Source organism: Ursus maritimus, unplaced genomic scaffold (genome assembly GCF_017311325.1).
Source record: "Ursus maritimus isolate PB19 unplaced genomic scaffold, ASM1731132v1 scaffold_13, whole genome shotgun sequence".
NCBI lineage: Eukaryota > Metazoa > Chordata > Mammalia > Carnivora > Ursidae > Ursus > Ursus maritimus.
Window position 1 is genome coordinate 18,984,365 of NW_024423675.1, and position 25,333 is coordinate 19,009,697.

The 25,333-nt window shown below is 42.7% G+C and overlaps 1 protein-coding gene across 7 annotated transcripts in view; it reads right to left on the reverse strand.

Annotated features, from left to right (window-relative positions):
- SCML4 (Scm polycomb group protein like 4) overlaps positions 1-25,333 on the reverse strand; it is a 117,096-nt gene that overhangs the window by 86,819 nt on the left and 4,944 nt on the right. For 2 of the 7 annotated variants that reach the window (XM_040627591.1, XM_040627592.1), the window contains exon 2: positions 9,077-9,225. The exons of the other annotated variants lie outside the window; for them this stretch is intronic. The gene's annotated coding sequence lies outside the window, so the exon portion shown is untranslated. The remainder of the gene's footprint in view (positions 1-9,076; positions 9,226-25,333) is intronic. 7 annotated transcript variants of the gene reach the window in all.

A 25,333-nucleotide genomic window follows, 5' to 3' on the forward strand; every position in this document is an offset into this window, starting at 1 on the left:
CTATATCCTCTGGGAAGATGAAGAAAATGAGATAGCCCTTCTTGTAATATTACTCTATGTGTTTTACCCCAGGTTAATTTGTGCAAATAAAGTTTTCCGTTTAAATTCACATTTTCCAAATAAAAATATTTGTTTTAATTGAGGTATAATTTACATACAGTGAAATGCACAGGTCTTCTGGGTACAATTAAATGAGGTTTAATGAATGTATACACTAACGTAACTCATACTCCTATCAAATATAGATTATTTTTGTCACCCTAGAAAATTCCTTTATGCCTCTTTCCAGTCAACCCCACTCCTTCAAAGGCAACCACTGTTCTGATTTCTATCACCATACATTAGTTTTCTCTGTTCTTGAGCTTCATATAACGGAATCATACAATTTGTACTCTTCTGCAGCTGGCTTCATTAGTTCATAAACCTATTTTTGCATATACCAGAAGTTTATTTCTTTGTATTGCTGACTAGTATCCCATTGGATAACTACACCACAGTCTGTTCATCCATTCACCTGTTGATAGCTATTTGGATTGTTTCTAGTTTTAAGCTATTTTGAAAAAATCCGCTAGAGACATTCAGGTATGAGGCCTTTGTGGACATACGTTTTCATTTTCTGGAATAAATCCCTAGGAGTGGAATTATTGGGTCATAGTTGAGGTTTCTGTCTCACTTTGTAAGCAACTGACAAACAATTTCCTGCTGGTCGCACCGTCTTCATTGCACCAGCCGCGTAGAAGAGGGCCAGGGGCTCCATATCCTCACCAACAGGGGTGCTGTCAGTCTCTCACTTTACCTGTTCTACCAGGTGCAATTTAACTTACGTTTCCTAGATGAGTAAAGATGCTGAACAATTTTTTTATGTGTATATTGGCCAATCGTATATCTTCTGTTTAAAGTGCCTGTTCAAGTTCATTGCACAAATATTTATTATTGGGTTGTTAGCCTTTTTTATTATTGAACTGTCGAAGTTCTTTATCTATTTTGGATCCAATTCCTTTGCTAAATATATATGTACTACAAAACTTCCCCAGTCCATGGCTTGCCTAGTCACTCTCTAAATCACGTCTTCTAATAAGCAAAAGGTTTTTCAAAAGACTCCACCAAAAAATTGCTAGAACTGAGACAGGGATTCAGCAACGTCACAGGATATAAAATCAACATACAGAAATTGATTGCATTTCTATACACCAATAATGAAGCAGCAGAAAGAGAAATCAAGGAATTGATCCCATTTACAATTGCACCAAAACCTATAAGACACCTAGGAATAAACCTCACCAAAGAGGTTTATTCCTGTACTCTGAAAACTATAGTACACTTATGAAAGAAATTGAAGAAGACACAAAGAAGTGGAAAAACATTCCATGCTCATGAATTGGAAGAAAAAATATTGTTAAAATGTCTATACTACCCAAAGCAATCTACACATTCAATGTAATCCCGATCAAAATAACACCAGCATTTTTCACAGAACTAGAACAAATAATCCTAAAATTTGAATGGAACCACAAAAGATTTAGTGATTCAACACAAGTATAACACCCAGGGCTCATCACAAGTGCCCTGCTTAATGCCCAACCCCCATTTACCCCATCCCCCACCCACCTCCCTCCAGCAACCCCTTTTGTTCTGTATAGTTAGGAGTCTTTAATGGTTTGCTTCCCTCTCAGTTTTCATCTTACTTTATTTTTCCTTCTCTTCCCCTATGTTCAACTGCTTTTTTGTTTCGTTTTGTTTTGTTTTCTTTTAAAGAGTTTATTTATTTGTCAGAGAGAGAGCAACAGAGAGCACAAGCAGGGGGAGCAGCAGAGGGAGAAGCAGGCTCCCCGCTGAGCAGGGAGCCCAGTGTGGGACTTGATCTATAGGGATACAGAGACAACAAGACAACAGAGACGGATGGAGGCCATGTGACAATGCAGGAAGAGTTTGGGGTGATGTTGGACTGCTAGCTAGGGAATGCCAAGAAATCACTAAATTCTACTCCTGAAACCAATACTACACTCTTTGTCAATTAACTTGAATTTAAATAAACTAAACTAAACTAAAATCCCACCATGTAAAAATCAGAAAAAAAAAAAAAAGCCTATGATTTAATCAAATTAACTATTGTGTTTGGTGTGAGATAAGGTTTAGGATTCATTCTTCCTACACACAGATATCTATCACCCAGCACAATTTGTTGAAAAGACTTTTCTCTCTCCATTGAATTACTTTGGTGCCTTTGTCAAAACCAACTAACCATATGAGTTTTAGTTTCTATCTGGACTATTTATTCTATTTTATTGACATATTTGTCTATCTTTATGTCAATACCAAACTCTTGTGGTTACTATAACTTTATAGTAAGTCTTAAAATCAAGTAATGTGAGTCCTCCAACTTAATTTTCCTTTTTCATGGTTATTTCATAATTTACATTTGAATTTCCACTTAAGTGCCAAGAACCCCCTGACAGTCAATTTGGGGAGAATTGAAATTTGAGTCTTATAATCCATAGACATAGTGTATCTCAGTGTATTGGTTTTTCTCAGAAACGTTTTGTAGTTTTTGGTGTAGATATCATGCACATGTTTTATTAAATTTATTACTAAGTATATTTTGCTTTTTGATGCTATTGGAATGGTACTTTCACTTTATTTTCCAGTTGTTGCTTTTACATAGAAATACATTTGTACATTGACTTTGTCTTCTGCTACGAAACTACTTCTAAATGACCAGACCTCTCGAGGCTTTTTGTACACACCTTTAGATTTTCTGTATACACAATCTGATCTGTGAATTAAAAATTCTATTTCTTTCCTATCTTTTTGCCTTTTAATTTTTAAATTTCTTTTTCTTGGCTTGCTATAGTGGTATGAACCTCTGGGATAATGCTGAACACAAATGATGAAAGAGAACATCCTGGCTTGTTCCTGATCTTGGGGAAAATTTTTCCAATGTTCTATCTTTAAGGGTGGTATTATCTTTAGGCATTCACACGATGCCCTTTATCAGACTGAGAAAGTTTCTTCTGTTTTTAGTTTCCTAGCCATTGTTTTGTTTTGTTGTCATGAATGGACATTAAATTTTGTAAAATGCTTTGTCTCCATCTATTGAGATGTTCATATAGTTTCTATCTTTTATTCTGTTATTGCGAGGAATATTGGTTTATAATGTTCTTTTCTTATAATATCTTTGTCAAGGTTAGAAACAGGTATGATGAATGGCCTCAAAAAACAAGATGGGAAGTCATCTCTCCTCTTCTGTTTTTTCAAAGAACTTGTGTGAGACTGGTATTATTTCTTAAATATTTGATAGAATTCACCAGTAAAGTCATCTAAGTCTGAAGTTCAAGGTTGTTAATTATAAATTCAATACATTTAAAAGATAGAGAACTATTTTGGTTTTCTATTTCATCTCACATCAAATTTGATAAGTTGTGTTTTTTGAAGAGTTTGTTTGTTGAACCTATTAGCATAAATTGTTCATAATACTTCTGTATTATCATTTTAATATCTGTAGAGATGTCCTCTCTGCATTCCTCTATGATAATTGGCACTTTTCTTTCTTTTTCTTAATCAATCCTATTAGAGAGTATCAATAGCATTAATCTTTTTAAAGGACCAACTTTTGGTTTTGCTAATATTTCTCTACTATCTGGTTTTTAGTCCATTGATTTTTGTTTTTAACTTGACTGTTTCCTTAATTCTACATACTTATACTTACTATGGGTTTAATTTGCTCTTCTTTTTCTAGCTTCTTAAGGTGGAAATTTAAGTACTTGATTTTAGACCTTTCTTCTTTTTCTGATATGAATATTTAAAACATATTCAGTTTTCCCTCCTTTGCCTTGTGGTCCTCTGCCCTATTCCTTATGTTCCACGTATAAGTAAAACCATAATGGGAAGAAATCAGAGAGGAAGACAAACCATGAGACACTCTGGACTCCAGGAAACAACAGAGGGTTACAGAAGGAAGGGGGGTGGGGGGATGGGGTCACCGGGTGATGGGTATTAAGGAGGGCATGTGTTGTGATGAGCACTGGGTGTTACACACAACTAATAAATCGTTGAACACTACATCAAAAACTAATGATGTAATATATGTTGGCTAACTGAACATAATAATAAAAATAAATTTAAAAAAATAAAAATAAAAACAAATTCCTGTCTAAGCACTCCTTTAACCACATCGAACAACTTTGAGTATGTTAGGTTCCTTCTTTTCATTTTCATCAGTTTAAAGTATTTTCTAATTTCTCTTATAATTTCTTCTTTGATTCAAGGATTATTTGCTGGCTTGTTGTTAATTTTCACATATTTGCCATTTTCCTGATATGTTTCTGTTATTGACTTTTAGAACATTCTGTATGCTCTCAATCCTTCAAAATTTATTGAAACTTGTCTTATGGACCAGCTCTTGTTCTATCTTGGTGAATGTTCCACATATATTTGGAAAGAATGAGTATCCTGCAGTTGTAGGATACAGCGTTCTAGAAATACTAATTAGGTTAAGTTGGTTGATGGTGCTGTTTAAATCCTCTATATTCTTACAAATTTTTGTCTAGTTGTTCTACCAATTACTGAAAGTATGTATTAAAATCTGCAACTCTAATTATGAATCTAGCTGTAAAATTATGAATTTGTCTATTTTTCCCTTTAATTCTGATGGCTTTTGCTACATGTATTTTGAAGCTTTGTTATTATGGTGCAAATACATTTAAGATTTTAATATTTTCTTGATGATTTGACTCTTATCATTATGAGTGTCCCTTTTTATTTCTGATAAAACTCCTTGTCTTTAAGTCTACTTCATATGATATTAATATAGTCACTCCATCTTTCTCATGATTAATGTTTGCATGGTTTCTCTTATTGATCTTTTACTTGTAACTTATGCTCAGTTTTTATATTTAAAATGTATCTCTTGTAGCCAGCAGAGTTAAGTTTTTTGATTTATGCAATCTGTCAATTACTGCTTTTAAATTGAACTGTTTGGTCCATTTGTATTCATGTATTTATTTAAGATTTTATTTATTTATTTGACAGAGAGAGCACAAGCAGGGGGAGCAGCAGAGGGAGATGGAGGAGCAGTCTCCCCGCGGAGCAGAGAGCCCAGCGCGGGACTCGATCCTAGGACTCTGGGATCATGACCTGAGCCTAAGGCAGATGCTTAACCGACTGAGCCATCCAGGCGCCCTGGTCCATTTGTATTTAATGTAATTATTGAAAGAGTTGACTTTGAGCCTACCATTTAGCTATTTGCTCACTATTGTCTTTGATTTCTCTTTTCCTGCCTTCTTTTGTATTAATTGAGTGGGTTTTTTTAAAAATTCCATTTTATCTCTGCTTTTGGCTTCTTGGCTTCTTGCTTTTTTTCTTAGTTGTGCTCTTAGAGGTGTTTCTTAGTTTCTCAGTTCTTAGTTTCTTTCTTAGTTGTGTTCAAGTTCACTTCTCCGTCGTTCTTCAATGGCTACTCTGTTTTTAAGCCTATCCAGTGATTATTTTTTATGTCTTGTATTTTATTTTTCAGTCCTAGAATTTCAGTTCCACTTATTTTTATTTTTAGAGTTTCCATTTTTCTTCTGAAATACCCATCTCTTTTCCTAAAATTATTTAACATGTTTATAATAGTTAACTTAAAGTACTTAACTGATAATTCCAACGCCTGGGCCATCTGTAGATGTTCCTATTGTCTGCATTTTTTCTCGATCATGAGTAACATTTCCCGGTTTCTTTACATGTGTCTCTTTTTTTAAATTATACTCCAGGGGCCCCTGGGTGGCTCAGTCAGTTAAGCGGCCAAATCTTGGTTTCAGCTCAGGTTACGATCCCATGGGTCGTGAGATCAAGCCCTGAGTCCGGCTCTGTGCTCAGTGGGACTCTGCTTGGATACCATCTCCGTCTGCCCCCACTTGTGCCTGTGCGTGGGCACACGTGCACAGTCTCTCTTTCTCAAATAAATAAATCTTGGGGGACCTGGGTGGCTCAGATGGTTGAGCGTCTGCCTTCAGCTCAGATCATGTCCCAGGGTCCTGGGATGGAGCCCCGCATGGGGAGCCTACTTCTCCCTCTACCCCTCCCCCTGATTGTGCTCACTCTCTCTCTGTCAAATAAATAAATAAAATCTTAAATAAATAAATAACATAAACAAATCTTGAAAATAAATAAATAAATAAAGCTGTACTCCAGGAATTGTGTATAGAAAAAGAGTGGCAAATGGAACACATTTACCCAGAGTTGAGTTGACCTGGCACTGAGCTGCCCCTTTATTCAGACCAAGTTTACCTTCGATCTGCCCAACTCCTAGCCAGTGTCCTCTATTCTTTGTTTACCTTTGAATTCAACACTTACAGGGCTCCCAGAATCTGAAAACCAGGAGAATGTCTGAAAGTACATGATTTTTCTCTGCCCACCAGCCCCTCCACCACTGGTGCTGTCTCAGCAAAATTCAGAAAGAAGAGGATGAATTTGTGGTGGTTTTGCGTATTTTTTATGTATGTATGTCTGTGCCACTTGTTAATTTATTGCTTCTGAGCAACATATCCATCTTTCTTTGCCCTACTCTGTGATCCTGGGGTGATTCTACAGACTTCATTTCTCCTTTGCCAGTTGGCTTGATGTGAGGCCCTGTCAACAGACGGCATTGGAGAGACCTTGCAAATCTGGAAGAGAAAGAAGGGACTTTTTCTTCTTCCAGTGTTTTGTTTTTCTACTTGGTGGCAAATGGATCCGCACGCAGGGGCCCTGGCAGTGGTTCGCGGAGAGGAGGATGGTCCTTGGTTCAGCCGCAAACAGTCTCTGATGCATGTCAACACACTGTTTCCACAGAGGTCTGAATCTCAGCCTTGCAGGGCCTTTCCCCTGAGTCTAAGTTCCTTAATTACTTTTCTGTCAGCTTTACGGGTAGTTACTCTTTCTGTAGTTACTACTTGAGAGTTCTCCTTTATCTCTTTCAGTAGTTAGCCACTTTTCATGTAGTTAGCGATTCTTCATATTAAATCTTCCTTATTCAAATTTCGCCCGTGGCTAATGTCTACTGACTGAACTCAAGGGTCTTTCAGATTCCGATCCCTCCCACCAGCACACGCTGTATATAAAGCCTGACTGATTTCTCTTTGTCGGTTCTCTGTCTTCTGCAGGTCTACTCCATTCCAGGCCCGGGTCACACCTTCCATGGTCCCCAGGCAGCACTATCTTTGCACACACTATTCCCAACTCCTGCAATCCCTTCCCCACCTTCCTTGCTCAAAGTCATCCTTCCAACTGGGCATCTCCATCTGGGAAATCCCGCCCCCGCTCCTACATCTGCCTGTCTCTGCCCCTTCTGCAAGTGTGGAAGCTAGAGTTTTCTGCTATACTTGGGAAGGACTCATTTCTCTCTGGAATATAGTTCATCAGGATTTCTTTGCACCCACCACTTTTTGCGAGTCCCATTGCAAAGTATTGTTCTTTCCCATGCCCAAAGGTTTTCACATCCTTCTACCTCCTAACTAGAAGCAGAGACCTCTAGGCACGCTTTCACATGCAAAGAAAATTTCTGGACGGCTACACGGTTATAGTGCTAAGAACTGAGAAATGTGGAAAGGGAGTGAGCACATAAAAGAAAGATATTCTTACTTTTTACTATAGTCTTCATGAATTCATTCATTTAGTCAATAAATATTTATTGAGCACCTACTATGTGCCACTGTTTCAGGCACTAAGAATATAGTAGAAACAACAACATAAGGTCGTGGAACTTACATTCTCTCAAAGAACTTATGTTCTAGTAGGAAGAGGCAGGCAACAGGTAAACAAATATATAATAAGCCAGGTGATGATAAATGCTATAAGATGAAATCAGGTTAAGGGAGCTAAAGCATGATGGCGGTGACGATGTTATTTCATAGTGATGGTCTGGGAAGAACTTTCTCATTAAAGAATATTTGGGCAGAGACCTCAAGGAGCTTGGAGAAAGAGCAGCAGGGATATGCAGGTGAAGGACGTTCCAGGCAGAGAAGAAAGCAACTACAAGAGCCCTGTGGCAGGTGTGCACTGGGTGTGTGACAAGACAGTAAGGACATGGGACACAGCGCGACTGGGGGAAGGAGGGTGGGAGCTGAGATAAGGCAGAGAGTGGGGGGCCAGAGCATGTAGTGTCCTGTAGGCCACTTAGGATTACTGGCTCTTTCTCTGAGCCTGGCAGAGAAATGATCTGACCCACATTTTGAAAGACTCACCCGAGTTGCTGTGAGGAGAACACAACTTTGTAGGTTCTGTGCTAATTCACTAATTTTCATTGTAAACATGAATGTGTGTGTGTACAACTTGTACAACTTGAAAAAAATACTTTAAAAATAAATAAATAACCCCAGCAGCCTGCTACAAAATTAAGTCCTGCCAGAATGCCTACAGTTGCCTGAGGCCAGGCCCCACGGGAAGGCAAGATGGAGTCTGGGACTCCACCTCTCAATGTTAATTTCCACCTTTCAGACTCAAGGTACCCAAAGGGGAGTCCGGAGAAGATAGGAGACGATGTGGGCCAGATGCAAACTGCAATTTGTTCAAGCATCCCAAACAGACCTAATATATGGAATAATATTAATAATAGTAATAATTATTATTATATTGTATAATTAAATATAAAAATAACAAATATATAAAAATAAAAATTACGTTATAATAATGATAATAATGATTATTATTGGAATAATTATATTTGGAATCAAATCATAGTACTTTATACTATCCCTATGTATATGTGTATACGTGTACATGTCTGCACACACACATATGCACGTACACATCCATCTAATTTTAAAAATTAGCTAGCTCTGTAAACTCCTGCTACCAGAAGTTATTATCCAATTGTCCCTTTTCTTTTTCTTATCCTTTAAAGGGAAAACTTGTGGTGAAACTGGAGTTCTTGAGGCCGCCACGAGCTGAGCTAGACACACAGCCCTTTCCTGGGAGGAGACCCTGAGGAGTGAGAGCCAGCACCAGCTCTCTGTGTGGTGGGGCAGGGTGGGCATGGTCCAAGCATGGGCTGGGAATCAAGTTCATTTTTCCCACCCATCCCATTTCTAGATTCCCCACACTCACTGCCCCTACATGCCTTGGTGTCTGCTTGCACACGCTGTCCCGTTGCTGGAGATGACTGATGGCAAATTCTTCTTAATCTTGAGTTGAACTCTGCCTCCCAGAAACTTCTTTCCTCAGGCCTCACCTCTTACCCTCTGGATGGGAAAGTCCATTCTCCCCTTCCTACGGAAGAATAAGTCTTTATGTTTCTAGAGGAGGATCGAGACAAGACACATTTTCAGCCTGCCTTTCTCACCTCACCTCTCTCTGATCCGGAATGAGGACAGGCTCTCACTGATTTACAGACAGAGCTGTCCAGCCTCCTAGAGTCCCTTCCCACTGCCATCTCTGCCCTGGCACATCCTTCCACAAGGCTCATTGCCCCCTGAGACTCCCCGCCTAGTCCAGCAGAGAGGGCCCTTCCCTGCCTGCATTCCCATGGCACTCTGTGGCACTCCCATAGCCCCCCTCCAATGCGCGGGAGTCCTGTGTGACTGGCCTGGCTCACTGCTCTGTACCCCCAGTCAGACTGAGAGCTTCTCTTAGGCAGGAACCGCCAGGCCTCTCACAGGGGTGAGCATATAGCTGACGCTGAATAAAAATGTGTTGAGAGTGATTAATTAACAAATGAAATCAACCTGGGCACTTGCCCATTTTTACATGACTAGAATCCCACATTACTTTTTTGCAAGTCGTATCAAAGATGAAGAAAAAAGAAAAGAAGATGTCTAGGCATGTTTTCCCAACTCAAAGGACTGTATTAGCTACTTTTTGGAACAAAAAATAGTCCCTCCCCATTTCCTCCCCATTTCCCCAAGGACAGAGGCCCCGGCCTTCCCTTAAACAGCTTGTAGAGGAAAAAGAGAACAGAATTCATTGAATGGCACTTGTCACATGCCAAGCCCTGACAAGGAGCCTTTCACTGATCACCATGCTGATTTCTCTTAATCCCTTCACAGGGCAGCCTCCCTGTTCCCATCTCACAGAAGAGGATTTGGGTGCCCTGTAAGCTGCCCAGGGTCTGTGACACCACAAATAGGACTGCGGAGATGTGTGCTTGACCCTAGAGTGCTTCTCTTCCACAAGACAGTATGTGTCTGGAAAGGAAAAACGGAGGAAGGAGGGAGCAGAAATGAACGAAGAGAAATAATGGGAAAGTGGAGGCAGCTAGAGACACTGGGTTAAAAGAGAAAAGGAATGGTAGCTGGAGGAGGGTGTAAGGTCAGAGAGAGGTTTCTCTTCCCCTTCACCTTCTTCTCCTTCCTCCTCCTTCCTCCGCTACTTCTTCCTCTTCACCTCCTCTCTTCCCCTTCACCTTCTTCTCCTTCCTTCCTCCTTCCTCCGCTACTTCTTCCTCCTCTTCCTCCTCCTTCTTTAAATCTGTCTTTTATATAGAAGAGACCTAAGTGCGTTGCAGGCAAAGCGGAGCAAGACAGAGCGGTGGCTCTGGTGTTGGAGAGAAAGAGCGGAGTAGATGAAGGTCTTGGAGAAGATGTCTGAGTTGGAGTTGGGACACGAGTAGATGGCTTAACCTGGAAGAGGCGAGAGGGATTTTGCTTTCTCAGATTCATCTGGAAGGACAGGAGGGAGGCAGACTAACATTTGTTAAGTGACAACTAGAGCCTGAGCAAGGGCTTTGCACCATCAGCTCAGTCTGTCCTCGCGATCGGCTTGTGCTGTAAGCCTTAGTGTCTGGCTTGCGGGTGAGGAGGCAGTGGGCATCAGGACAGAAGCGAGGCCTCAGCAGGCATGAGGGAGAGCTCGAGGATGGAGAGCGGAGGGCTGTGGGAAACGCATGGCGCTGCTGGTGTGGGTATCACCATCAAAACCACGTGGCCGCCATGTGTGGCCCTTTACAGAAAATGTTTGCTGACCCCTCTAGTACTCCATCAGCTCCCTGAGAAGTAGGACCACATCTTACTCTTTTTTCTATTACAGGAAAGTGCCTAAAATACAGGGAGGTCAATAGATATTAAGAAAATATGAATAAATAAGAAAACAGCAGATAGCACCTTTTCCAACAGCATGCTATTCTCACTCATTGTGAGGCAGATTGGGATTGTGGCTTTTTTAAAGCAGTGTATCCTGCCATTTTGATACCTTCAGTTAAAAAAACAAAGGTGTGGGATGGAGCACTGCAGGGATATTTAATACAGCACCTTGAAATTCTGACACTGGACTGATTTTATGGGCCCTGATGTTTCTGTTAGATGCAAGCTGCCAAACTACACCTGAAAACCCCAATTATGCCCAGACCCAGCCAAAGCCACATTTTCAACTTGACTCTGTTCTTCTAAACTATAAATTTTCCAACTCAGCTCAGTGAAGAGTGACATAAAGTTTCACATATGCGTGAGCTATTTTATAGGCCCTCAGATCTAAGAGCACATGGCAGCTGTAATGCTGGCAATGAGACCTGATGAGAAATCAGCCTGGTTCTGAAATATCATTTTCCTAATTATAGTAAGAACAATGGCATTGAAATGGACAGACATTATCTCCAGGGAGAACCAGGACTGGTGGGGGGGATCAGAGAGCATGAGAGCCCAGGGACTCGTGGAGAAGGCCACGGTTATCTGATAGATAACCATATTTATTTCCATCAGCCTCAAGAATGTCTAAGGATGTGCTCCTTTTCTTTCCTTTCCTCATGGAATAGAATACGATTTATCACAGGGCCAAGTGACACAACAGAGAGTCCCAAGCCTACCACCTTCTCTACTTCTCCCAGGCAGCTTTTAAGTTCGAGAGCCCCCTCTCAGCTCCAGAAGGAAAGACAGTCAAGTGAGATTTTGTTCCTATTAGACAATGAACAGAGGCTCTGCTGACACTCCATGCACTAAATGACATAATCGTATTAGCTTCAATTTATTGTGTATTCCCTGCAGGCCAGGCGATATACGAAGCATTGGACACAGCTCATTTGCTCCTAATGGCAACCTGTGACCCAGGTGCTAATGTCTGCATTCTCATGGTGGGAAGGTTGAGGCTCAGAGAGGTGAAAAGAGGCAGCGTAACCACTGAGGCAGTGACAGGGCTGGAAGGCAGAGCCTAGGCTGTCTGGGCACCAATGGTGTGCCACAGAGCCTCGTGTGTGAGGCGGAAGCTGTCCTCAGAGTTTGCCCTAATTGAGAAGAAAACACAATCACACACACACACATGCACACACACACCAGTGAAACCCCAACTTAAGGAAGCAGGGGATTGAGGTGCAGACCTGAGTGGCCCTCCAAGAGTAAAGACAAGGGCTGGAGGAAAGCTAGAAGGCTTTCTGGAAGAAGTGATCCTTGGAGGACAGGAGACCCATTTCTGGCCCCGGTGAAGATTCACCTGACTTTGCCTGTCTGCTTGGCCAGAGGCAGTGTCTTGCCCATCAGAGGGTCTCAAGGATTATCGGTCAAGTTGACACCACTAATTGGTGTCTACTTCTCCACGAACACAGTGAGACTCAGTTACCACCATCCAGGGCATAACTGGGGGCTTCTGTCCCCTCTCGCTGGCTTCCACTGGGCCCACGGCTCTGCACCTTGCCTTCCTGGCCTTAGTACTGGGCCTCCAAAGCTGGCGCTCACTTCCCTGGCTTTCAGTGTAAGTCCCCACCCTAGCCTGGCAGTGGGCCCTTTACCTCCCATGAGTCCCACCACCTTCCACTGAAGCTCCCTCTCCCCCCGCCCCGCCCCGCAGCGCCAGGACTGCAGGTGAAAGAAATGGGAAGGAGGGCAGCACTGATAGACCCTGCCATTTCCAAGGCTGCATAAGTGACCGAGGGCATTTGCCATGGCTTTCTTGTGCTTCTTGGCTCTTTGTGCCTGTGGTGCCAGTAACCACGCAGGGCTCTGGGCTCCACCTCGTAAAAATCAACCGGTCTGTCTGATGGCAAGGAGGGGGCTCCTTCTACTCGGGGGCTTAGATCCTCCTGTGCAGTAAATACGACCTGGCAGCAGGGGATGGAGAGGAGGGAAATTTAAATGAGTCTTAGGGGATTGGAAAATTATTTGATGACACGTTCCTAAGCTTTTTCTGCCTAATACCCATAAATTTCAGGGGTCATGTACGCTAACAGCTTTTGATTTATGATGTTCTTATTCTTGCATTGTATTTAAGCCAAATTGTGAAAAGGTAGCAAGAGTAAAAAGAGCCTTTTAAAAATGCTTTGGGATTCATCATCGGGTCAAGCCATTTCTGTCCATCTTTGCCACTGCTCTGTTAAAACCAGGGCTGTGGGTGCTGACAGCCGAGTAGCTAATTGGCGTTGGACGCCAGCCCACCAGGAGTCCTCCTCTTCTCAGAAACTTTTTGTTGCTATTCCCCAGCCCCTGCCACCAGTAAGACCTTTTCGTGGCTGCTGAGGGCAAAGAAGGAAAGCACACTTTGGGTAAATTTTGTGGGGCCAGGTCTCACTCCGCTGCCACAGCACAGAGATATTCCCAAGGCCTCTCATTAAATGCCTACAGCCGACGGATACGCTCCTGTTTCATTGCCCAGGGGTTGCAAAGCTCCCCGCTAATGCTGAACACAAATTAACAAAATGCTGTGTCAGCCTTTCTTGTCCCATTACAACGTTATTGTCATATTTATTAGCACAGCTCCCTGCAGGACACTGGCAGAATATCTAAAAAGTGAGTGAAGCCCTCTCCGAGGCTAGATGGGGAAAAAGCTTTGCCTTCTGCCTGCGGCACACGTCAACTTTGCAATTCGGGCTCGCAGCAGCTCCCCTCCCAAGACAAGCTGCCGGTGTTCTCGTGCTGGATGGGGACGGTCCCTCGAACTGTAATTATCTTCCACTCATGCTACTGTGAAATGACTAGGTTGTTCACCGCTTTTATTTCAAAGAACGGTTCTTTATTCGTTTACCAAAATGTAACAACCTACAGCACTACCATGAATTAATTACAGACTGAGGGGAAAACAAACACAAACTTCACCCATCACATTGTTCTAAATCATATTAGCCTAGTTGCTTGATCTGCAGAATTAAGTTTACTTTTGCATGTCTCCCTCAATTCCTCCCCTCCCGCTTTGTGTCCGCCTGGCTGCCTGCGTCCGTGCTCATCTGTGGGAGACATACTGTACCCCGAGTAACAGGAAGGTTGAAAGAGGGAGAAAACAAAACAGTTCTTCGCAATGTCTGATAAGCAAGGAAAGACATGTACTATTACAATTTTGTTCTTGGCAACAACAGGAACATATATCCTGATACCTTCCTTCTTTCCCCTTGCCCACTAGAAAAATATTCTCAAGCCATGCCGCGGGAGACGGGTAAGAATCTAAATACTATGTATAAAGGGGGGCACAGAGGCAGTCTGTGTGGAGAATCAAGGGCAGTGATGTGTAAGCAATGTCTTGAAAGACACATAAAATTTCATCACCTAGAGAAGTGAGGGAAGAGAATTCCAGGATTCAGGAATAGAAAGTGAAAAAACACAGAGCCTTCGAGAATCTGTGGGGAAGGGCAAAGGGCTCACATGGTTTTTTCACTTCTATTTTTGCATGTGTTTTATGATATGGATAACACATTAATGTATTAGTATGTATATGGTCTATGATACATACATTGGGGATGAGCACTCGAGGACTTATTTATAATGGGGAACACAGTTCAAACATTTGGCAACCATTGATGTAAGCAAGGGAATCTGTTGGAGATTTCTAAGCAATTGAGTGGCTAGAGCGTGTGGGTGTCTTACAAGGATAACCTTGTGCAATGCATTGGGGGATGGGAAGGGGGCTTCAGGAAGAAAGGTGGAGCTGGAGGCCATGGCTATGGTCCAGGTGGAGGGTGCTGGTGAGGACCTGAGCAAGGCCAACAGAGGGTGGAGGGGAAAAAAGGAGGAAGTGCAGGAAACTCTTTTGGAAAAGTAACATCAATTAGGACTTCCGGTTGGAAGGCATGGGGTAAGGAAAGTTTGGGATTCTGAAACTATTATCTTGGAGGGGTAGCTGTGATAGCTTTCATGAAGACAGAATAAAGGAGAAGATGTGGGGAAGGGGACAAATGAGAAGTCCAGCTTTGGAAATGTTGAGTTTAGGGTGCCTGTGGAACATGTGAGTGGAGATGGCCATTGAAAGAGTTGAAATTCCAGCCTGGAACCCGGGGAGCTAGCCAAGCAAGACTTTGGGTACGTAACCCCCTCATGTGGGGACCCATCTCCTTTTCTGTCCATATATCCTTCAGTCCATCTAGAATACACAAGGAGCACCTCTCTATGGAGGCCCCATGCTCCCGTGGTCAGCAGGCAAGGGCGGCTAACAAGCAGAGGCTATTTCTGGGCTGATAAGGCTGAGCCCTGGCACTAGCTACTTGGCCATTGGCCTCTGTCCTGCAGGCTCACACAACAACCTTGATACCATCACTACTATCAGGCGAGGAACCCAAAGCCAAGGGCACTCATTCTCACTCCTCACTACAGACCTCCCCACACTGCCTGCCACATCACCAGGACCCAGAATCCTCTGGAAATCTTCAGGCAGGGGCACTGGATATGGACAGATAGTTGCCAACCATCCCCCTGAGGAAAACCATCAGTCCCTAGGCAAGGCAGCTCTTTTCGTGCTTTCTCTCAACACCTGGGACATCAACCAAAACCGTGACAGGTCAGAGTCAAACTCAATTCACACCATCAAATATGACTGAGGAAAGTGTTTGAATTTTACGTTATAAGCAAATATTTTCAAGCTTCCCCATGCTCAAGCATCACTCATTGCTCATCCTCAAGTCAGGGATTTTAGGAAAACATTTGGGGCCAGTTGGCAATGACTGTGGCCAAGAATTTGAGAATGCAAGATTTTTGTCCCAATCCAGTTACTGTCATTGATCCTAGAGCAAGACATTCAACTAGGGCACCTCAATCTCTTTGCAACGAAGCCTAACTACCTCACATAGATGCAGCACTCTGGACGTCAGTTTGAAAATTCAGGCCACAATAATTATTACTCATTTTCAACAGGTTAAGCTCTCAAGAATTAGAGGAAAATTCCAGATTGAAGAGTTCATGAAAATCTAGTTAAAATGATGGAAGTAAGGTTAGCAATTTTTACTCCAATAGAAGAATCTGGATCCTCAAGACTCTCCCTCCCAGCAAGTGCACAGAGCATATTAGGATGTCTGCTGACCACGAGGGCCATCTTAGCCTCACTGGGAGAGGTGGAACGCACCGTGAGAGCCCTTAGCAAGCATCAGCCCTGGGCTGCTAGCCCACCTCTGTCAACACAGCACTCCTTGTTGAATTTCAGCAATTTTATGGGCTTTGGGAACTTGCACTGCTGGGGCAGGAGGAGACAGGAGGAGATTTCAGTTGTCATTTAAAAAGGATTTGGAGACATCAGAACACCTACTCTGTCCCCTGAGGGGAGAGTTAGAACTTTTGTGAAGTACATCCCTTGGCTCTCTGGAGTGGGCACAGCAGAAATGTGACTGACCTAACATTAAAAAAATGTAAGTATTTACTAAATCATAAGAAACCATTATGAGGTACATTTACCATCGATAACTTATGGGGAAATACATGAAAACTGTCAGATGAAATCTTAAGACAAATATTGTTATACACTAAATTGCATAATTCATCGGCATCCCACAGCTGGCTGCCATGCTTACTGTCAGTGCCTTGGGCTGCCCACAGTTCTACAGCGGCAGAATTCCTCAAAATGTGTATGTTGAAGGTTTAACCCCCACTGTGATTGCATTTGGAGATAGAGCCTTTGAAAAGGTAAAGAAGGTTGGGGTTCCTGCATGGCACAGTCAGTTAAGCATTGAACTCTCAGTCCCAGCTCAGATCATGATCTCAGGGTTGTGAGACGGAGCCCTGACTCCAGCTCTGCGCTCAATGCAGAGTCTGCTTAGGTTTCTCTCTCCCTCCCCCTCTGCCCCTCCCCCCACTCACGTGTTCTCTCCCTTTCTCTCTCTTCTCAAATAAATACATTTTTAAAAGGTAATGAAGGTTATATGAGGTCATAAGGGTGGGGCCCTGATCCAATAGGACTGGTGTCCATGTAAGGAGAGACACCAGCGTAGCAAACACGCAGAGGAAAGACCATGTAAAGATGCAGTAAGTAGGTAAGCATTTACAAGCCAAGGAGAGCGGCCTCAAGAAAAAATTAAACAGCTAAAACCTTGAACTTGTACTTCTAGACTCCAGAATGGTGAGAAAATAAATTTCTGTTGTTTAAGCCACCCAGCATCTGGGATTTTCTTATGGCAGTCCTACCAACTAATACAGACACACATTTTCTTCTCTAGCATGGGAAACAGATCACCTCTGTTTTCATCTTATAAATACATGATCAAAATAAATACAACTTGTTCTTAGGAGCTTGCTTTTCTTTTATCGCCTTTTGTGCTTCTTGTTATTCTTCATATTACTTCTGAATCAACCTACCCCTACTCCTCTCTCTAGTCCTACCATGGCTCATCATTATGGCGTGGAAGCTTCCATCCTCTCTCACACAGCAAGAGAGGTGAGGGCAATAACTGGTGGCACTGATAATGTAGCACTTTGTGTAAGCTGAGGGCTGCCTAGAATGCTCTAATCCAAAGGCATGCACCTAAGGAAAAACATGTGTCTTCCTCCACCCACTGAGGTGCCCATCACTGGTTTTCTGTTCTGCAATGACACTTTAAGCCAAAGAAGCCAGAGATGAAACTGTTGACCTCAAGATTTTTATCCTGTTTCTGGGGGCAGTTTGGACACAAATTTAGACTGGACAGTGGGTAAGTGAAATTGATGGTGCCACATACCATCATCTACACAAGCATGGCCCAGAGGGGGACATGAAAATGTCTAGCTGCCTTCATGGCCATGAGACATGGACTGATCATAGCTCCTATGATGTCATAGCGTATACATCACATCTGAGTTCCTTGTCACCACTGAGCCAGACTTAACATTAGATAGTGAGACAGCGTATCAGTGACCCTGACTTTCAGGGCAGACATTCTCTCACTAGAGAATGAGCCTGCTGTGACATACGATCCCACGTGGGAGCCCGCAGGGAGCCTGAACTGCAGCTATAGAACTGTGGGCAGCCCAAGACACTGACAGTAAACATGGCAGCCAGCTGTGGGATGCTGGGAAATGGCCACTCCTGAGACGGCAGCCAGAAATCTAGAGGATAGCTCAAACTTCCTCAGAATTAGAGTCACCAACAGGGACACTCACTGAAAGCTGCTCTGCAAACCAAAGGATAACTTCAAGAGACATTATGGGAAGGACGTAGAGGGCCATGTCATTATGGATGAATGAGCAACACCAGCTGGGCTATTAGCCCTAACCCCTGGACTAGAGACACGGACAGCCTAGGGCTCAAAGCCGTGCTTACCAAATCAGATCCCGTAGATACAACCTCTGCGAAATTCATTACATCTGAATACCTCCTATGATGGCTAATTTTATGTGTCAAGTTGACTAAACCACGGGGTGCTCAGATACCTGGTCAAACTTTATTCTGAGTGTATCTGTGAAGATGTTTTTAGATGAGGTTAACATTTGAATCAGTAGACTAAGTAAAGCAGTAAAGCACCTTAATGCGGGTGGGCCTCGTCCAATGAGTTAAAAACCTGAATAGGATAAAAAAAACTGAGTACGAGGGATCTCCTCCTGCCTGATGGCCTTTGAGCTAGGATGTCAGCTTTTTTCCTGCCTTTGGAGTCAAACTGAAACATCAGCTCCTCTTGGGTCTCAAGTCCGCCAGCTTTTGGACTGGAACCACGCCATTGGTCCTCCTGGGTCTCCAGCTTGCTGACTACAGATGTTGGGAGTTCTCAGCCTCCGTAATCATGTGACCCAATTCCTTACAATATCTATCTATCTATCTATCTATCTATCTATCTATCTATCTATCATCTATCTATCTATCCCATTGGTCCTGTTTCTGTGGAGAACCCTGACTAATACACCTCTTATACCACATTTACTCGAAACTTATTAAATCTTTAAATGGCTTATTGAAATAAATACTTAAGTCCAACTTTAGTCATATTTATAAATTCAAATCAAATATTCTTTGTTAGAGATATAAATATATAAACTAACTGTAAAATTAAATATGCACTTATTAAGAGTCCCCCTGAAAACACATACTTCTGACAGTAACTATATATGGAACAAAACTTCTCTCATTTCGATTCCTAGCAAATGGAGATCAAATATATATATATATTTTAAGATTTATTTTTCAAGATTTATTTTATGAGCCAAAATCAAGAGTTGAATGCTTAACCAACTGAGCCACCCAGGTACCCCAAGATCAACTATATTTTATAGTGAATCTTACCCTCTTTTTTAAAGTGGAAAATCTTGGGGTGCCTGGGTGGCTCAGTCAGTTAAGTGTCTGCCTTTGGCAGAGGTCCATGATCCCAGGGTCCTGGGATCAAGCCCTGCATCATGCTCCCTGCTGAGGGACATTGCTTGTCCTTCTCCCTCTACCCTCCCCCCCACCAACTCATGTTCTCTCTCTCTCTCTTAAATAAATAAATAAATAAATAAATAAATAAATAAATAAATAAATAAAATCTTTAAAGAAATAAAATGGAAAATCTTTCTCTCTTAGGCATAAAAAATAATCCACAATACATACTACAAGAGAAAGAATGCCATGCACATGTGTTTTGGTTATCAGTACGTTTAAAACTATTCCAAAATGCGTGGCTTATTATGTCTCACCATTTCATGGGTCAGGAATTCAGGAAAGGCTGGACTGGACAGTTTGGCTCTGATCTGTGCAGCATCAGCTAGGGAGGCTGGGATGGAAGGATCCACTTCCAAGGTGGTTTCTTCATCTACACGTCTAGTAGCTCCATGTTTCTTGCCTCTTTCTCTCCCCCTCTCCCCTGCCCCCACCCTGATATCTTTTTGTTCAGGGCCTTCCACAGAGCTTTGGCTCCTAGCAGCATGGCGGCCTTGGGGCAATCTACCCTTCTGTGGTGGCTCAGGGCTCCAAAAGAGCATTCTGAGTCCCAGGTGGAACCGGGAGACTCCTGTTGTCAGTCCTGGAACATTACTTCAGCCACATGCTATGAACCAAGCAAGTCACTTGGAACAGCTCAGAGTCAAGGAGAGCAGTATTAGACCCCACAGCCTCATGGAAGGAATGTCAAAGAATCTGTGGCCATGTTTATTCCTCTACCCCATTTTTATGTACTCAACAAGGAGAAAGTTCGCAGACACGGGATTTCCATATCACAGATAAAAGTATATACCGTATATCCAAACTGATGCAGGAGCCAGGCACGCTGGAGCAAAGGTTTGGCTTTGGCTTTGAAATCAGTTATAGAACTTACTAGATGACCTTGAGGCACTGAAACTCACTGCTTAAATTCACTGCATCTTGAAGTTTTGTCTGTGAAGTAGAATAATGATACATTCCAGGACTATTGTCTGGATAACTAGCACAAAGCCTACGTCATCATGGTCCCTCGGTAACTGTTAATGCTTTTAAGCAAACCCAGAGAATACTATGCATAATCTGAAAGAGAATGAAACATGATAGACAAGGTCTTCTCAGGCTCAAAGCTACAGTTTTTCGAGGAAATCCGCTTTAAGCATCTTCGTAGAATGTGAAAGTTACCCCCGAATTTCTGCCATGATATTTGAAATGGCTCCACTTAGCAATCATGTAGGGAACTGGCAAAACGGCACCATCTTTCTTAAACTATAATTAATCAGGCATTTGGGGAGGTAGGAGAAAGTGAAATTCATGGCAGGTTGGCATGCTCTCATCCACAGGTGCTCAGCGGTGGTGGCAACACTCCCCGCAGAGGGGCATTTTGGAAATGTGTTGGATATGGTTTTACCTGGCACGATGTTGGGGGCGGGGTGAGCATTCCTGTACTTGGAGGGCAGAGACCAGGGATGCTGGACAAACGGAGCTGTCCCACAGAATGAAGCCCTGTCTCATCATATGGTCACATGAGTGAAAACCTGGTTTTTGTGAACCTAGAGTTAACTTCATTTTACATATAAACATATTTCTACTTAGCTATAATATATACTTAAATTTCCAGGAATGCAAATAATACACAAATCAAGGGAAGACTGTTCTCTATTTTGTTCAGGATTCCAAGAGTTGTTTACCATTTTGGAGAATCACCTCATTGGCAGCAGGACCAGCTTGTGTTATCCGAGTCACCAATAGCACTGTTTGATTGCCCCAAGGCTTCATTGGAGACGGCGGACGTCAAGCACCTGACCACTTCATTATGGCGTCCAGAGCAGGGCGCCTGCACCGGAAGTAATTATTAATTACTTTGCCTTTATTCCTCTTTATATTTCAGGTATGACATTACACTGGTTTTTCTTAGATTGTGGATGTGGGTGGGCTGTATTATCTGGGAACTTCACTCTGGGATTGTAAACAGGGCATTAAAAATATTTGTAATAAAAATAAGGGTTGAGTCTGACAGGACTGAAAGCCTACTGCTTTAAAAGAAGTTCGTGGTGGATCAAAAATGCCTTTCCAAGTGGAAACACCAGGGAATCATTTCCTTTCTGGAACCTGCTGGACCTGGGAACAGCCCAGTGGGCTGAGCAGGAGCAGCTGGCTTGGAGGCATGAAAGAGCTCTTTTTCTTCAGCCCTCACAGGTGAAAAGACATGGATGCCCCACTGGCTTTTCAACACTGAAGGAAAGACTCAGCAGACCTCACATGGCCATGTGACCCTCCACAAGTTATTGAACGTAAGCCTCAATTTCCCTACCTGTGTAATGGAGATAAAAATAGCCCTCATATTGACTTCCTGTGTGGTTTATGTCAGATAAATACGATAAAGCATGTTAAGTGCTTCTCTCGGCATCCCCAAGCATATCATGCTCAATAAATGGGAACATATATTTGTTACTATTTGTACAGCACTTTACAATTTACAAAGCCCTTTTCCATATACTGTTGCCTTTGAACATTATATACATTAACCCAAATAACCTTCCCAAAAACTTCTGAAGTATTACATCCCATGATCTGATAAAGTTGAGGCGACACCAAAGATTGTGTGTGTTCTTTCCACAACACCGTGCATCGCCACCCATGCTGACATTATCATTCATGCAATCACACATGCAACAAATATTCATCGAACACTTGCCACATTCAAAGTACTGGGGCTCAGCAGTGGGGACTGACAGGGAATACCGTTCCCAGGGAGGAAGGGAAGCCCTGGGTTGCCACCATACTTGCCCTGGGTCACACTGGTGACCACTCAACTGGCTTTTCCCACTCAGAATCCATGCTACCCCATTGATATTTATTCTCTACTTCTCTGAGGACAAAAGTACCCCCAGGAGGAAGTTCCTGAAGGAGGAAGCTAGGGAAAGTTCCAGAGGGAAAAATGCCCTTGCTCACAATTGAAGTTTCCAACAATGGAAGAGGGGGCAGCCTCTAGAGAATGGAGGCTGTGCTGTCTACGTCCTTCGCAGACACTAGGGAAGAGTCTGAGGCTTGCCATGGAAGGAAGGCCTTTACAATCCATACAGATCTAGGAGTCACTTCAAAACCACTTCTGAGAGTATAGGTTTTTGCTTTTAACTTGTCCCTTCAAATGTCAGATGTTTTTCCCTCAAGTTCATTAGTTTGGTTCTATTTTAACCTTCCAGTTTCCACAGAGAGGTGAACTGGCTTGAACATGGTCTGGAACTTAAGTGATTCCATGGTCCCAATGTAAATTCTTCTTATTCCGTCCTAAATCTGTATTCTCAGGGAAGACAAAGAAAACCCCTGGAAATTGAAAATCTACCAAGTATACAAGCAGAATACAGGAAATCGTGGCCAAAGGAGCCCTTGATTTGCTTGACTTTGTCCAGGAAGCTGTGGAACCCATACCATCCACTGTTAGAAATCTCCAAGGACCAGCCAGGTCCTTGGTCCCACGGAATTTTTTTTCCTCAGGTATGAAAATGTTAAATATAGTCCATAAAAACGGTGACCTCACCTGTGCCCAGAAATATATTCTTAAATGATTATATTTCCAGTTTATTCCACCTCACTCTGGTCTCAAGCCCATTAGTAGTAACTCAGCACTTGACCTTAGCAGAGATTGGGGCTGATTTGGAAACATGTGTGAGACAAATTTTTCTGAATGTCCTTTTTCCTTAACTCTGCTAACAGAGAATTTCAGACCCTTTATTTGTTACCAGGTTCATAACAAATGACTTCTAACTGAAAGGGAGGGCAAGAGAAAGAAAAGACCAGTCCTCTATACTATCACAGATCACTGGCTTCCACACGTTGTCATACTCATCACACCCAACTTGACTTCATAACTTCAATTCCCTGGAGAGAGTTTATATTCACCTGGTCTCATTAAGGCAACACACAACTGTACAGGTCTCGCTGTGGGAGCAATTAACCGTCCATATCAGGCACCAACATCACTGCACCATACAGTTTGCCCTCGTTATTATGTCAAGTACTTAATATTAATTATGTTACAAACAGTCAAAACAAGTGCTATATTTTCATACTGTGGGCAGTGATTTCAGACATTAGAACTAGTTGTGGTTTTTTCCCCACTATTTCTATGCTTTGTAATTTGTGCACCCAAACATAAAGCTATCTACAGCTACCCACTTGAAGCATTTTTACAAACGAGCTCGTAAGAGGGATACATCAAATATGCCGGAGCATCTCATGGCATCCGAAAGGGATTATATTATATTGTATTATATTATATTATATTATATTATATTATATTATTATGTTATGTTATGTTATGTTATGTTATGTTATATTCCCAACATAAGTGGAAGTGCACAGATGGCCATGTACTATATTGACCCCCAAATCTCATGGCAAACTCCCCCAGCACAGGCAACAATGGCAACAACATGAACCAATGACGCACATTCTTAAGACTGAAAAATGACCGAAATCTGTTCCCAGAGTGGCATTCTTTACTGATCAATAAGCCCAATGCCTCACGTGACATTTTTGAGTTATTCTCTTTGGGTTGAACAGCATATCTTAATAGCTAATTGTTAGATGAATTCTTGCTATCACCATAATTTCCCAATAGCAAGGGTACCAAATCCCAAAGGAATGTGAAGAAAAGCAGTTAGCTTCTTTTTCAAAAGGCCGTAAAGAATGATGGGGCGCCTGGGTGGCTCAGTCAGTAAGTGTCTGCCTTCAGCTCAGGTCATGATCTCAGGGTACTGGGATCAAGCCCTGTATCGGGCTCCCTGCTTGGTGGGGGTTCTGCTTCTCCCTCTGACCTTCTCCCCTGCTCATGCTCTCTCTCTGTCTCAAATAAATAAGTAAAATCTTTAAAAAAAAAAAAAAAAAGAATGAGAAAAATTCCTATCGGCTTGTAATAGTTTAGAAATGCTTAGGCCCAAAGGAATTGTTTCTTACATGACCTCCAAATCCTGTCTCCAAAACAAAAAGCATGAATTCGCCAAAGGTGGCTTTCACCTTGTGGTTTTCTCTTCAGTTCTTCCTTTCCTTGTTCACAGTTGCCTGTCAAACAGGATTAAAATCCTGCCACCAGCCCCAGGCCAGCTTGCCGGCTGCATCCAGGGCAGACCCTCAGATCTGGCCTCTGTGATCTTAACATTGGTCTGGCGGCAGGGCTCAGGCCCAGCTCCGGGCACGAAGGAAAAACAGACTCCTTCGTGTTTGACCCTGGTTTTCTCATCAGAACAATGATGTCCCAGGATGACTTGTGGACAAATGTGAAAGGAAAAAGAGAAAACCTTTCCTTCCATCCAAAAGGAAACAACCCAGCAGGTCTATAAGCTGACAGCCGCATGCTGCTGTTGGCCATCACAGAGTCCCTTCCGAACTGCACCAGCAGACAGAGGAGGGAGAGAGATGGTCAAGTACTTGTTGGAAGGGGCATGGAAAAGGCTCTCTCCTTTGGGTTTGATCCCAGTACCTCTTTGTTAAGTGCCATTTTCCGATGGCTGGACTGGGACCCAACGAGGGTAGTTCTTTGCTCTGCCCGCCCAGTGTTTGTTCCCAAGTTTAATACCCATCTTCATGAAAAGCTGCATGTTTCTTTAGGATTAATTTCAAGCCATATGTTTCTGTTTTGAAACTATGACGGCTTTTGCTCTGTAATGATCAGCACACAGAGAGAAAAAGGGCAAAGGCTTTTGTTACCAAATATTTAGCTCCCAAAAGTTGAGTCACTATCACGGGGCTAACCAGCCAACGTCACCACCTCGCAAAGCACAGCATTGACACTATTTTTCCCTGGCACATCAATTTTCTCATAACAGCCAACTCCACTGTTTCTGTATTGTACGCCGTATGAGGAAAGCAAAGCCATCACTCCTCAGCCAAGCCCCTTCCTCAAAGGGCT